The sequence below is a fragment of the Anticarsia gemmatalis genome, chromosome 14 (assembly GCF_050436995.1).
Source record: "Anticarsia gemmatalis isolate Benzon Research Colony breed Stoneville strain chromosome 14, ilAntGemm2 primary, whole genome shotgun sequence".
Taxonomy (NCBI): domain Eukaryota; kingdom Metazoa; phylum Arthropoda; class Insecta; order Lepidoptera; family Erebidae; genus Anticarsia; species Anticarsia gemmatalis.
The window spans coordinates 2,788,332-2,801,855 of NC_134758.1; positions in this window are offsets into that span (position 1 = coordinate 2,788,332).

Genomic DNA, 13,524 nt, shown 5'->3' on the forward strand with positions numbered 1-13,524 from the left:
TGTACCGTAGAATGGGGTTACTTCAGGAAAATTTGAGCTTATTTGATTATAGAAATAAGTTAATAGCTTGCATTAAGAGCTAGCCACGAGTTCAGTTCTCCGGTTCTTGGTACTAAAAATAAAATTGAAGCATTTAAATTTGTAATATTGTAAATTGTAAATTTGTAATACACATTTAAATAGTGTAATTGACTTTAAGTATGGCCATTGCTTAACATTTTAAAGTAACCCCTGTACTCAAAAGTAACCCCGTTATATCGGTACTCTGTTATGTTATTCATTCATGATTAGGTAAGAATTTAAATTGATGACGGGCTAAACAATTTTATAATGAAAACGAGATATTGTTCTACGATCTTAATTCTCATCCTTTCTATTTTGTCTATTGGCATGTCACCTAAATTTTGAAACACCTACAGACATACGAGTTTCAGCGACAGCCATAAGAAAATTAATTTCGAAAATTCGTTAGAAAAGTATCAAATTAATTATAAAAGACAAGCAAACCCACGTGGCTTTGTTCACGTAACTTTCACCCATTATTTTAGCTCGTTAAGGATTTTTTTTTGTAAAATAAGTATCCTATGTATAAAGCGTAGCTTTGCTTTGACGGCGATGAAATTTAACAGACAGGCATTTATTATGGGTTCCCTCTATCTGGCAGAATCTTGATGCTCCGAAATTTATTCCGCATAACATACTTGGCATAATTTTCTTTATACGAATATTGTTTAGGCATAATAAATGTTTCATATAATTATTGTTTGGCCGAATGTTTATATGTTTGAATTTACGATGGCATATTTTTAAGATAGTAGAATTTTATTTGGCATAATTACCTTTGGCAAAGTGACTATTACGTATAATTTCGTTTAGTATAACGTTTATGTAGAGCTCCGATTATTTGGTATAATTTTACTTGGCATACTATGAATGTGACAGAATTTCATGTGGAATAATTTTATTGGGTATATGTTGAGTTGTGATTATGTTGTGCTACAAAACTTAGTGACAGAAACAAATCGCTGCAAAACCGACTCCACGTAGTCTTGTTGGCCCTACCCCTAGAGTGTAATTTAAAATCGCGTAGGTGCGCAGGGGCGAGGCGGCCCGCGGGCTGAGGAGCAGGCGGCTGCGAGCGAGCCGCCGCGGCTGAGGCTGGCCGGCGAAGCCGGCCAACAAGCCGAAGCTGCAGTGGTGAGCGAAAGCCGTCTGCGACGATTAGCACGCGTGAGGCCGCCGGAGACCCGCAGCGCCGGAGCCGTGACAGAAACCCTGCCTGCTGCATCTTTGTTGCATGCTGCATGCTTGCTGCATGTTTGCTTGCATGCTGCATGCTTGCTTGCATGCTGCATGCTTGCTTGCATGCTGCATGCTTGCTTGCATGCTGCATGCGTGCTTGCATGCTGCATGCTTGCTTCCATGCTGCATGCTTGCTTGCATGCTGCATGCTTGCTTGCATGCTGCATGCTTGCATGCATGCTTCATGCTTGCTTGCATGCAGCATGCAAGCAATGAATATGAAATCTATAACGATATGATAACGATATGAGATATGATAATTCTGCTTTTTAATGGCTATGGATATGAAATATATGCCAAAAGACAATTATGACTGTGAACTTTCTGCGATATGATGGTTCTACTTTTTAAATATTATGAATATGAAATCTATGCCTAAAGATGATTCTGACTTACAAAATTAAGAGTTTTGAATGTATGCTAAATGAGTGTCTGCCAAACTATTTTCTGCGAAATGAAGTTTATGCCATCCGTTGTTATACCAAATAATATTATGACGTAAAAAGTTCTGCTAAAAAATGTGTACCCATTTATTATACTTGTTTTGTAAGAATTCTTACAGGTTATAAACTGTCTGTGTGTCAAATCTTATCAAATTTATTAAGCAGTATTAGCGTGATTGACAAATAAACATCTATCCAAACTTTCGCATTTATAATATTAGTTTATTATAAGTTAAGTATAGATATCTTGAAGTGCACCCGTCAATCTAACGAGAGACCTGAGTGCGTATGATGGATGATCAGATCATTGTCAAGATAGTAGCCATCTGTAGCTTTTCTACCACTATCAACTATTGACAATCGGCTAGCCATCTAGAAAATTCAGATTTTCAATTTTGTATGACTGTTCCAACGGGCGTCGTAGAAACTATTTAAGCATTACATTTTAAATGTCAAACTTTCGATACTCGACAGTACCGACTGTAGACAATCGGGCTACTGAGTGCATATGATGGATGATCAGATCATTGTCTCGACAGTAACCATCTGTTCACTGTCTGAACGTGAGCACTGAATGAATAACATACTTTCGTGTAAGGTCAACGACCGAGGTTATTATAAATAGATCGTAGGTCAGCAGGATTAGGCTTATGTGTAGGAAAGGTTCTGTTTGAGTGTGTTTTTAATTTCTTGTTTAATTAAAATGTTAATTGCTATTTTTGTAAAAATATTTAAGTCTTACGAAAGTAGAGAGGATGCTTCGGATCTTTTTTGAACACTAAAAAGAAAATGAGTGTTCTATTCATTTACAAGAACTATAGATATAAGGGAAATTCAAAAGATATTTATATCAAACTTGTGATGGGTGTAAAACAACGCGAAGTTATTGGTCATTCCGATTTGAAATATACGTTATTCGTATTTAAGAAGCAACTTTAAGAACGAATTTAAGCAAGTAATTTAAAGTCATCCAAAAGACTAAAGTTTTACAGCCTTAACTATTCGTTGCCGAGGCTTGCTGAAGTTTCAGTAAACACTGAAGGCGGGTACTGACGTTCAACTTGTTCTAAACACTACAGATTAAAGTTTCATATAAGTTTTGTATTAGATTTGCAGGCGAAAGAACAGTTTCGTGGCCTCTTGAATATTGTGCTGGAACTTAATAATATAATTATTATGCATAGATTTTTTTACTTTTCTTCAGTATTAGTGCCCTTTTTGGATACATATTATTTTTATTAATACGAAAATCTGTCTGTTATATAACATGCCTAAAGTCTCGGTACCAATTAATAACTCTTGACCAAAGTTAGATCACTTTCGACTGCTTTTGTTTTTTTATATTAACCAAACGAAACGCGAGTACATCCACGCGAATTAACTAGAAGATAAACAATAAGAAATAACAGGTTTGATAACATGTGAATAGTCTGTCTAAGAAGATGAAGTTATTTTTGGAATAAAATTATCTGACTACAGTACAACTGGCTTTAGCATACTCATAGCTAGCAGCTGTGACTTTATTCTATAAAAATCTACGGATCATTTATTTATACATTTCAGCACACGCTTTTCAGGACACTGCAACAATTAAATCAGCCATTATATGGAAACCGCACTGCGGTACCAAAATATTATAGTTTTACGCAAATAGACATCTGTTTATACAAAGCACAGCAGAATACCTACCTACTATTTTAGTTCTGTACTTAATTGAAACAACTAAATTAGTTAATTAGTAAAAGAGGACTTCTGCTAACAATTTTGGTGGCCAATTTTTAAAAAATGTATTGTTGCAAATTAGGCTCTAGTTTTATTCATAGCTTTTCACCTAAACCTTTCCATTTAGTAAATCTCTTAAAGTTGTGTTAGCAAACACACATTTTAACTGCACGTTTGGCGCAGTGGTTAAAGCGGTCACCTCGCCGCAACAACCGTAGCGCCGCGTGTGGTGGGTTCGAATCCCACCCGGGACAAATCTTTGTGTGATGAGCACGAGTATTTGTTCCGAGCCTGGATGTTAATGTATCTATATAAGTATGTATTTAGAAGTATATAAGTATGTTTAGCAGTTATTTGGTTACCATAGTACAAGCTCTGCTTAGTTTGGAATCAAAATGACCGTGTGTGAGTTGTCCAATAATATTTATTTATTATTTGCACAACCTACATATAAATATATAAATATTACCTACTATATTTAATATATTTATTTTTTTATTTACTATATTTATTATATTACATACATTCATAGTATTACGTTATTTTGGTATCTCGTTATTCATTTATCTACAAAGTGCGTATTAATCAAGTACCTGGTAAATTTCCTATTTCATTGTCATTATACGGATGCGTTTATAAAAAACACGTTTCCGATTTCATATCGAAATCGTATGATGTTTGTTTGTTAAACGACACACACAAACAGACTTTCGCATTAATAACATTGCCGGGATCACGTTACGTAATACAAAAATCATACAAAAACAATCTGAAATAGGCCATGCAAATATATTTGTTACGGCATCAAACAATACGAGAGTGCGTTCCATTTCCATAGTACGATTGGTAAAGATCGTGTTACAGAGTATTAATTTCATTTCAGTTATTTTAGGCTTACTCGAATTTTCTTTAGTTATAATAAGTAGTAGTACTTTCCCATATATCTATACTAATACTAATATTGTAAAGCTGAAGAGTTTGTTTGTTTGAACGCGCTAATCTCGGGAACTACTGGCCCGATTTGAAAAATTCTTTCAGTGTTAGATAGCCCATTTATCGAGGAAGGCTATAGGCTATATATCATCACGCTACGACCAATAGGAGCAGAGTACCAGTGAAAAATGTTACAAAAACGGGGAAAATTATGATTCTCTTATGTGACGCAAGCGAAGTTGCGCGGGTCAGCTAGTAATTTATATCCGTGTTCTAAAAACAGTACAGACACATTATTATCTTCGGAATAAATAAATCCTACACTTTCCGATTTTTGCGACTATATTATTTTCAATCGCAGGTTGATGTTTTGAATTGAACAACATTAATGGTAATCAGCTGACCCTATTATGAGTTACTAATAAATTATTATTACTAAAATGAAAACTACATTTAATAATTTCATGTTAAAGCACAACGGACTTTAAGTTAATTAAGAATAATAGTAATCACTAAGTACAGAGATTTGCAGCTACCAAATTCACCTCAGAAGTTTACAAAGTTAAACTGTTGTTTTTGTTTACAATGGGCTAATTAAATATAACATTTCCTCACGCGGAAAATGCATATTATTATAATATGTGTGAAAATATAACAAAACATAACACAGTGTTGCCAACTTCCAAATTATATTTAATGTGGCAACATTACCATCTTAACGTTCCCGCCAATTTGCAAGCGGAATGCGGATTAAAATGATTTTATCAAAGTAAAATATGAGTTTTCTCACAAAAATATTTTTGTATCCTTATACAGTGTAATTGGATACAGTTAATCTTCTAAAAGAGTCTTGAGTTGGAATGCTTCAAATCCGTGAAATGGGACAATTTAATTAATTTATGATTTATTAAAAGTCTTTATTGTCAATTGCTTAGTGAAGATTTGTGAGGATTATCAAGATTACTCGAAGGTTCGCAATATTGTTTCGATTTTATTCGTAATTGATTTGCACAATCGACGGCGCTATAACAATTTGTGCCGACCTACTACTAGTGTGCTTGTAAAGTTTGTCATTACGACTAGTCTGGAAACAATAAATTTTAATCTTAACAATTTATGATTATGCTTACATATTTTTTGTCTAAGTAACAACTGTTTGTAGATCATACCTATTCCGTGTGGGGATTGTAAAGAACGCGCTGCGTTCTAGTAGTTACTCTACTGATTAAATAGGTATTCATATAAAATATCGTCAAAGTACAAGACTTAGAAGATTTTTTATCAAACGTTCAACTCATACGGGAATTAATGCGAACACGCATTTTACCTTATATTAAGTGAGCGAGTGCAACCTGCGCCGAAACGTTAGGAATTTTAAGGTAAAATGCGTGTTTGCGTTAATTCCCGTATCCTATTACATATTAAACATACAACGCGGGAGTTTAAAAGTTGTGGTCGTTCAACTCATATTTATTAAAAGCCTTGTTCTTGCAACACGGTATCATTCAAAACTTCTACTGATTTTTTTTTTTCAATGTAAAACCTAATGTCACTTGATATTGTCTGGGAGTCGAACTGAGCTTCTTATGTACTGCTTAACCCTTCGGCCTTGAAGGTAGAATAACATATTAAATTATACCAAAAGGTCATAAATCTTAAGCAAAAATATTTACGTTACAGCCCCATATCGCATTAGTCCACACACCCAGGTAGTTTACTTAATAACTTATCACAGACTTACATAAAATACATAGAATATGGTGTGAACAAGGCCTTATATCTCGTTGTTTATAACGTTACAGGGTCACTTGTTGTCCAAATATATTGCTAGGAGACGGGGTATAATAACTGGTAAAGCGTAGGTACTTAGTTATTTAGCTAAATATTTTTTTTACCTTACCTTAATTTACTTTTAATTGCAATTTTATTAGAGGCACGAATTAAAACCAATATTAAATGCTCGTCTCTTGGTAGCGATATATTGAGTTCTTTTTTATAAATAAAAATTACAAGCAGTTGAATATAGAGAAAACACGTCAATAGTCTTATTTTGGAGAATATGATCCAATAAACACAAGTTAAATTCTTCGTAGTTCCAAATAATAATTATTTTTTTAAGCTTAATATCTATAATATTACTCATAATCACTTAACCCTTGGGGAAAAAGAAAGGCTTAGACCCAGGAAACAGAACTTGCTTGCAATTTCTGTAAACTTTTCTATCTATGTTAATCTATGTTAAAAACCTAGAACTATACTTGAGAGACCTATATGCCATCTAGGAAATTAGCCTATTTAGCGTGTGCAAGTGAGTTTAATCGATGACATGTCTCAGTTCATTGCGTTAATTGATCAATCGAGACGTGGTTTATGATTAGTCTATGTATCATTGATGTCTTCAATTTAGATATGTATCACTGAGCTATTAGTACAATTGCAGTAATCACTGCTACTGATATTAGCTATATCGTCATTAAGAACCAGTTTCACTTTTGCTTGTTTATTAATAAATCATTAAATTTGAAAGACAGTACCTTTTGGTTTTATAGGTACCTAGTATAAAACATATTGTTCTTTTTACAACAAACGAAACCTACGCTTCACGCACCTATGCACATTTTTTAAACATGAAAATCGTTTAAAACTTGTTTGACTAAAGTTCAAAAATTATTCGGAGAAGACTATCTATCTATATGCTACATAATATTCACATAAAATCGGCCGTTACTGAAATGAAAAACTAACCCGAACTTCAAACTGTTTTCCAGCAAAACGAAACGAAACCCGTCCCACTGTCTAAACAAAGTAGTCAAGTGTATTCGTTAGAAAATTTACTGTTAATACAATGTCGCTAACGATTAAGGCACAAGTTTTAACGAGTGTACCCTAACTTCATTACAAGCTGTACAAAGCGTAAAGTGAGATTTTTATTGTAGAGCTGTTTAAGTAGCGAAGTCTTTTACACTCTTATGTTGTGTGCTAAGGTTTTTTAAGCCAACAACTTAGTAGTTCCTTGTGTACAAGGTTCGTGGCTGTGGTATACAAAATTCAAAGTTTGGAACGTTATTGAGCCACAGTCGTGTGCTGCTGATGGTTTGCCTATCTAGAATAGCTATTTTATTTTAGAAATACAGATAGTCATTTATTATGATGTAGATGAACCGTGCATGACAAGGATTTTTAGTTAATACTAATTTATCGAATTATGAAAAACTAGTATTTTTTTTATTTATAGCAATTTTGCATATAGCAATTGCAATAAATTGCTATTGCTACAAATGGGGTTATCAACCGCATCGTTATTTTTAGCTACAAGGGAAAATTTTCATTCGATAAAAAGATTTCTCTGTCTGATGCTACTAAATCATCTGCAATAAATGGACACAGGCCAGTAATGAGCATAATGATTATTACTACTATTACTTCTATCTGTGAAATAAGTGGAAAACGATGAAGCCCTAGAAAGATATACACAGATAATTTCGGGGATTTCCTTAAATACATTCAAAAAAATCAAAAAATCAAAATCAAATCATTTATTCATTTAGGTCAAGTGCTGACGCTTATGATAGTCAATGATACAGAGAGTGAATTTACCGCCAGTTCGGAAGGTAGGGCCAATGAGAAGAGCTGGCAAGAAACTCCTGGCCACTCTTTTTAATCGCCAAATGATTTTAACAATATTTATGCTGGTATAAAACATTGATGATGTAAGTAGCTGCTACCTACCAACACTACCGAACACACTTTGGTCATAACATAAATTAAATCAATATATTAAGGTGCTAATAAACAAGATATAAATAGTATTGGAAGCATGATGGGAGCATCTACCCACATAATAATATAAATGAAATCATAAGAGGCATTTCAAGAGCATACTGTGGTAAAGGAAGTACAGTTAGTGAAACGTAGTTGCTTAAAAAAAAAATTATGGCAGTCACCACACCCAGGACGACCAGTCACCCCAAGCAGCACCCGTTCACGAGTATGACGCGTGGACCAGCCATCACCCCCTTCGCACATATTAGAGGGAAGGGGGTGACCCGGCACACGACGCCGCCGCAAGCAATGACATTTTAGTGAGCATGACGAACCTTGGCATGGGAGCCCACCATTTCAATGAAAAAAAAGAAAAATGAATACCACTGAGACTCGTGCAATACCTCTCTGTTACAGAGTTGAAATGACTGATTAATGTTTATACAATGCAAAGATGTATATATAAATATATAGATATTTAATCTCGATTTCTGTAGAACGCGTAACTAACTAATCCCATGTTTTCTTATCCATTAAGTAATCGTCAACCTTATAATAACCCCTTTTAATAAGATGATCTTTAACAACTACTTTGAATTTTTGTTGGGGAAGATCCATAACACTGCTAGGGAGTTTGTTATACAACCGAACATTAGGAGCAAAGTACTCTTTCTTAACCAAGGCGACAGAAACGTCAAGAAAACTAAGGTGGTTATTAGATATCCAGTTATATTCGAGAGTTTTATCTCGAATATTTTCATCCAGACCCTTCAAAAGTCAATTTGACTGCAGGCTGAAACTCAAGGTCGCTCGTTAGTACGGACATTTTTTAACAAAAATGTATGTATAGCCAGTTCACCTGCACTGTGTGAACTACTATGGTAGCTTGTTAGAGCAACGATCAGAAATAGCAACAACACGATATTGCGCAGTTAAAAACGTGTGATAACGATCTGCTGCAACAATCGTTGTTTGGACAACAGAAAAAAAATATGTTTGATGCAAATATTTATTTGCTGTTGGTATCCTTATCACATCAATCAAGATAGCATATAATTCGGATGCACATAATATAAAAAATTCAGCTGCGAATGTTTATCGTTTTCAGAACTTTAAACTATCCTAATGTTAACTTTACGACTATTATAGGCAAGCGGATAATTTATGAATCATGTAAAAAAAATTGAGCATATGCTAGGCGCATTATCGCAATTGGGTCTAACTCTTTTATATAAAACTACCGCGGCCTGGCCCGACTTCGTCCAGTTATAGTTAGTATAATTTTATCTTGTTAATTCCGTTCCCGTGGAAATTTTGGTCACATCAATCCCATACAAACCTAGTCCCGACTGTTACTGAGCTGAAGTTAATCATAGATATAAGTCACGAATACCACTTTACACTCTACCTACCGTATTTTCGCCTTCAAAATACTGCAATTCATAGTACACCATACCTTTTGTCTACTAGATGCAGGTATTGGAACAGTGCCAAGAAAAGAATTACGCCCGTACGTTACTTCAACCTCGATATCACACTTTTTTTTTTACAATTTTTTTACGAACGATTTATTGGATAATATCATGCCTGTACAAGCTGAAAGGGAAAGAAGTAGGTGCTAATTTCAATCATGTGTTAAAGTAATAGAGTTTAATTTTAATTGTAACTAAGTCATTGCATGGTTTCTCACCATAAACTGTATCCGATATGTGCTTTATAGTTAGTATTGATAGAGTTAGTTCATACATTTTACGAGCTATGACTTATTATCGCCTCTACACATGACGTTTCAAACGCTAATATTTTTTTTGCATTCTACTAAACAATGCATTTACTTGCATTTTGTTCCCTTACAGTACGCAAGTGGCCGAGGGCTCAAAATGAGAAGTAACTTAAAATATCTCAAAGTTACGAGTGTTTCTTGAAATTATATCTGGAAAAAAAACTTCAGAATACTATGTATATCTGGAAATTCTTCAAAACAGTTCCTGTTAGAGTCTGAAAATTCAAAAACGCTTTTAACTGTCGTGTTAAAATGATGTGCTAACCCCCTTTCCCACATTACGAGGAATTTCTCGTCCAGTAGAACATTAAAATCTACGCATTCTCCAGTTACTCTAAGAGAAAAAAACAATTTCTTAAGTGTCTCTGAGAAATGTTTTTACAAAACTTTATATTTACAATCAGCAGTTGCACTTACAAGCACTTCAATTTATAATCTAACGAAGTTTATTTCAACCCTTATACTAAAATATAGCCTTCTTATTTTAGTAAAAATAAAACTAATACCAAGAAAAGTCTTATACAAATAGCCAATCAATCACCATTTAATATAGTCCTAAAACATAGTAGAAAGCCTTGCATGCAAGATTCGCGACTTGGAGAGGTACAAAATTTAGAATTTAGATAGTCATTGATCCGTACGCTTATGCAGCGGATAGATGCCTGTTATATACAGTTACTGTATTTTGGAAATACGCTGAATGATTAATTATAATCGAAGGTACCTGGGTCAAATATAGCCAGCCGAAAAACATGGCCACATACCATTATTTCAAACATGAGACATTGTAATAGTATTTCCGAACTGGCGGTAAATTCACTCTTTGTAGCTTGTATTGACTATCATAAGTGTTAGCATTTGACCTTAATGAAAAAATGATTTGATTTTGCGTTGAACACGACCTTTAATTGTCGCTAGTGTTACATGTATCCGATTGGCGTACCTGTCAACCCTTCAAGCACTATGCTAGTCGCTTAGTGTCGGTTAAAGTGAAACATTCTGTTGAAGTATTTGACCCAGGTAACTTACATAAATCGTGCCTTCTAAAACACTTTACTAAGTTCTCAGACTATAGTTCTAAAGGATTAAAATAGATAAATTCTTAGAACAATCCCAAAATTATACGTCTTTCGACCTACGGATCAAACCTCAGAATAAACAATGTTTCAAGCACCACTTAAGTTAAGAGTTATCGAAAAATATTACTTCGAGTGTAATGACCTTTATCAATCAAATAATTCAAAGAAAATTAGGGAAAAATATTACACTGTATATTTTGAATATTTTATAATTTTTTCCTTGAAATTACCAGTTTTTCCTGTAACCGAGGATTTCTTAAACGTGTTGGAAATGGGGAAAAATGTAGCAGCTTTTAAATGTCATTATCAAGTTACAAAAGAGACTTATCTGATTCCAGTCTGTCTGCAAAAATGAATGATTTAGGAGAAAGCCTAAGAACTTATTGTATTACTGAAGATATTGCTTCCACGGTACTCGGTCTTACAGGGTTTCAGAAACTCTAATTGATTATTAACCAACTTCAAAAAAGGCTTATTAATCTTCGCAGGTCGAAGCCGGTTTAAGTAAAGAATATGATTTTCAAGAAGTATTACGAGACAGTTTAATATTTTAACAGTTTGTTTAAAAAAATGATTTGACCAACATTCAAAAACTGAGGGTTCATCCGCAAATTTCGTGTATATACATATATATAGAGTACAAAGTACAATCAGGGCTCAAAACTGCAAGTTTCATTTAACTTTATACTTAGCACATAATTCACGTGGATCCCTCCAAATAGAACGACTCCCATAAGAGACATAAAGGACTCTCAACGACACTTCAATTTCTGAGTACAAAGTTCACAAACATACTAATTACGAAACGCTGTATAAAACAGACCACTTCGGACCTTTAAAGCACTTTTAACAAAGTTACAACGTAATATAATACTTACGTACTTAATTTTAGAAATGCGAAAAGTGTTTGTTTATCTGTCCTTCTTTCATGTGAAAACGTCTGTACCGATTTGGATCAAATTTTCCAGGTTGATAGATCATATGCTAGAAGTCTACACTTCTACAGGTTAAGCCCTGGGAATGAGCTACTATTTGATCCATATAAAAGCCTGTTTCTTGGTCCTTTAGATTATAATTGAGCATCGAATTGACAATTTGTGTGCTATTGTGTGAAAAAACATGGATACTATTACCGGCGGTAAATTGTATTTCCTTTGTCCTACAGGTGGAGACGCGGGAAAAGCCAGTGTTGGAGTAAAAATTTTATCGTAAGTACTTAGCCTATGTGGTTTTGTTTACTCGTGCTCACCCTTTTGGGGATAGGCGAGATGTTATGTGTCAACCGCAGAAGGTATTTCGGAAGGTCGTTAAATGAGGTTGTTCTGGGAACTTAATTGTGATATTTACAAGGAAAATTTAAGTGATTGTTTTTATTACTTTCTGCTACATTTTAGTGTTGATGCGAATGTTTCTGTTTAAGCCAAAAAACAAAGAGTTTAATTTGTATTAACTATAACATTCCTTAACTTCTAGTTAGACTTAAACTCTTGAATTTAAACCTAAGTCTGGAGCTGTCACTGTTAAAATCAAAATCAGTCTTAAATTTCTGTAGTATAACGTTCAACATAATCTAAAATTATACTAGAGTTTTAAGCCGTTTGTGATCAACTTCAACGTAAAAAGAAATTAAATTCAACATTGAACTATCATCCAATTTTAGTATCAATAACCACAAAATAATTAATTTAAAACGTACGAAAAGCAAGCTAGTTTCCAAATTCTTTTGACAATAAACCACTCGATGCGTCTTCAATAGTATCGAAACTTACCGCACTAAAACGCGATCCCTATAAATTGTATCTAAATAAAAATAAAGAGTATACTTTGTAACAGTATTTATGATCGGAAAGGTGTATTATATTGAGCGCATACGATAACTGTTGCCATAAACGATACATCTCGAGTATTTCAGAAGCATTTTATTACATGCTCTTAACGTATTGCGTTACCGGTCAGATTTAGGTGAAATAAAAGTAGAACACGATACGAGTAACCCAATTTGAGGTAGTGCTAATCCTACTTATATTATAAACTCGAAAATTTGTGAGGATGGATGAATGTATGTCTCTTACTGTCCCATTTTTATGAAATTGGGCACACAAATAGTTTATAACCTAGATTAACACAAAAGATACTAATTCTATGGGTTTTTTTTTCATGCGGACGAAGTCGCGGACTAGTAACGAACAAATAAAAGTTCGTTTTACATTTAATACGAGTGAACTAGTTTGAAAATCTATATCATCATATCTTTTTCTCTGCAACCATTGAAATGAGATCAATGCACTGATGTGGAACTATAATATAAGATTCAAACGGAATCGACACAAAATCTGAACTATATTTTGATCGTTTCTGATTATGAGAATAGAATCTAAGACATAAATTAATACATCCATATGACATTAGGAGTGGTTGCATTATAGTCAGATAGGAGGAGAGAGCCTTGGCATATATGAATCCACACGACACCTATAATACAGCATATTTCTAAAGGTCA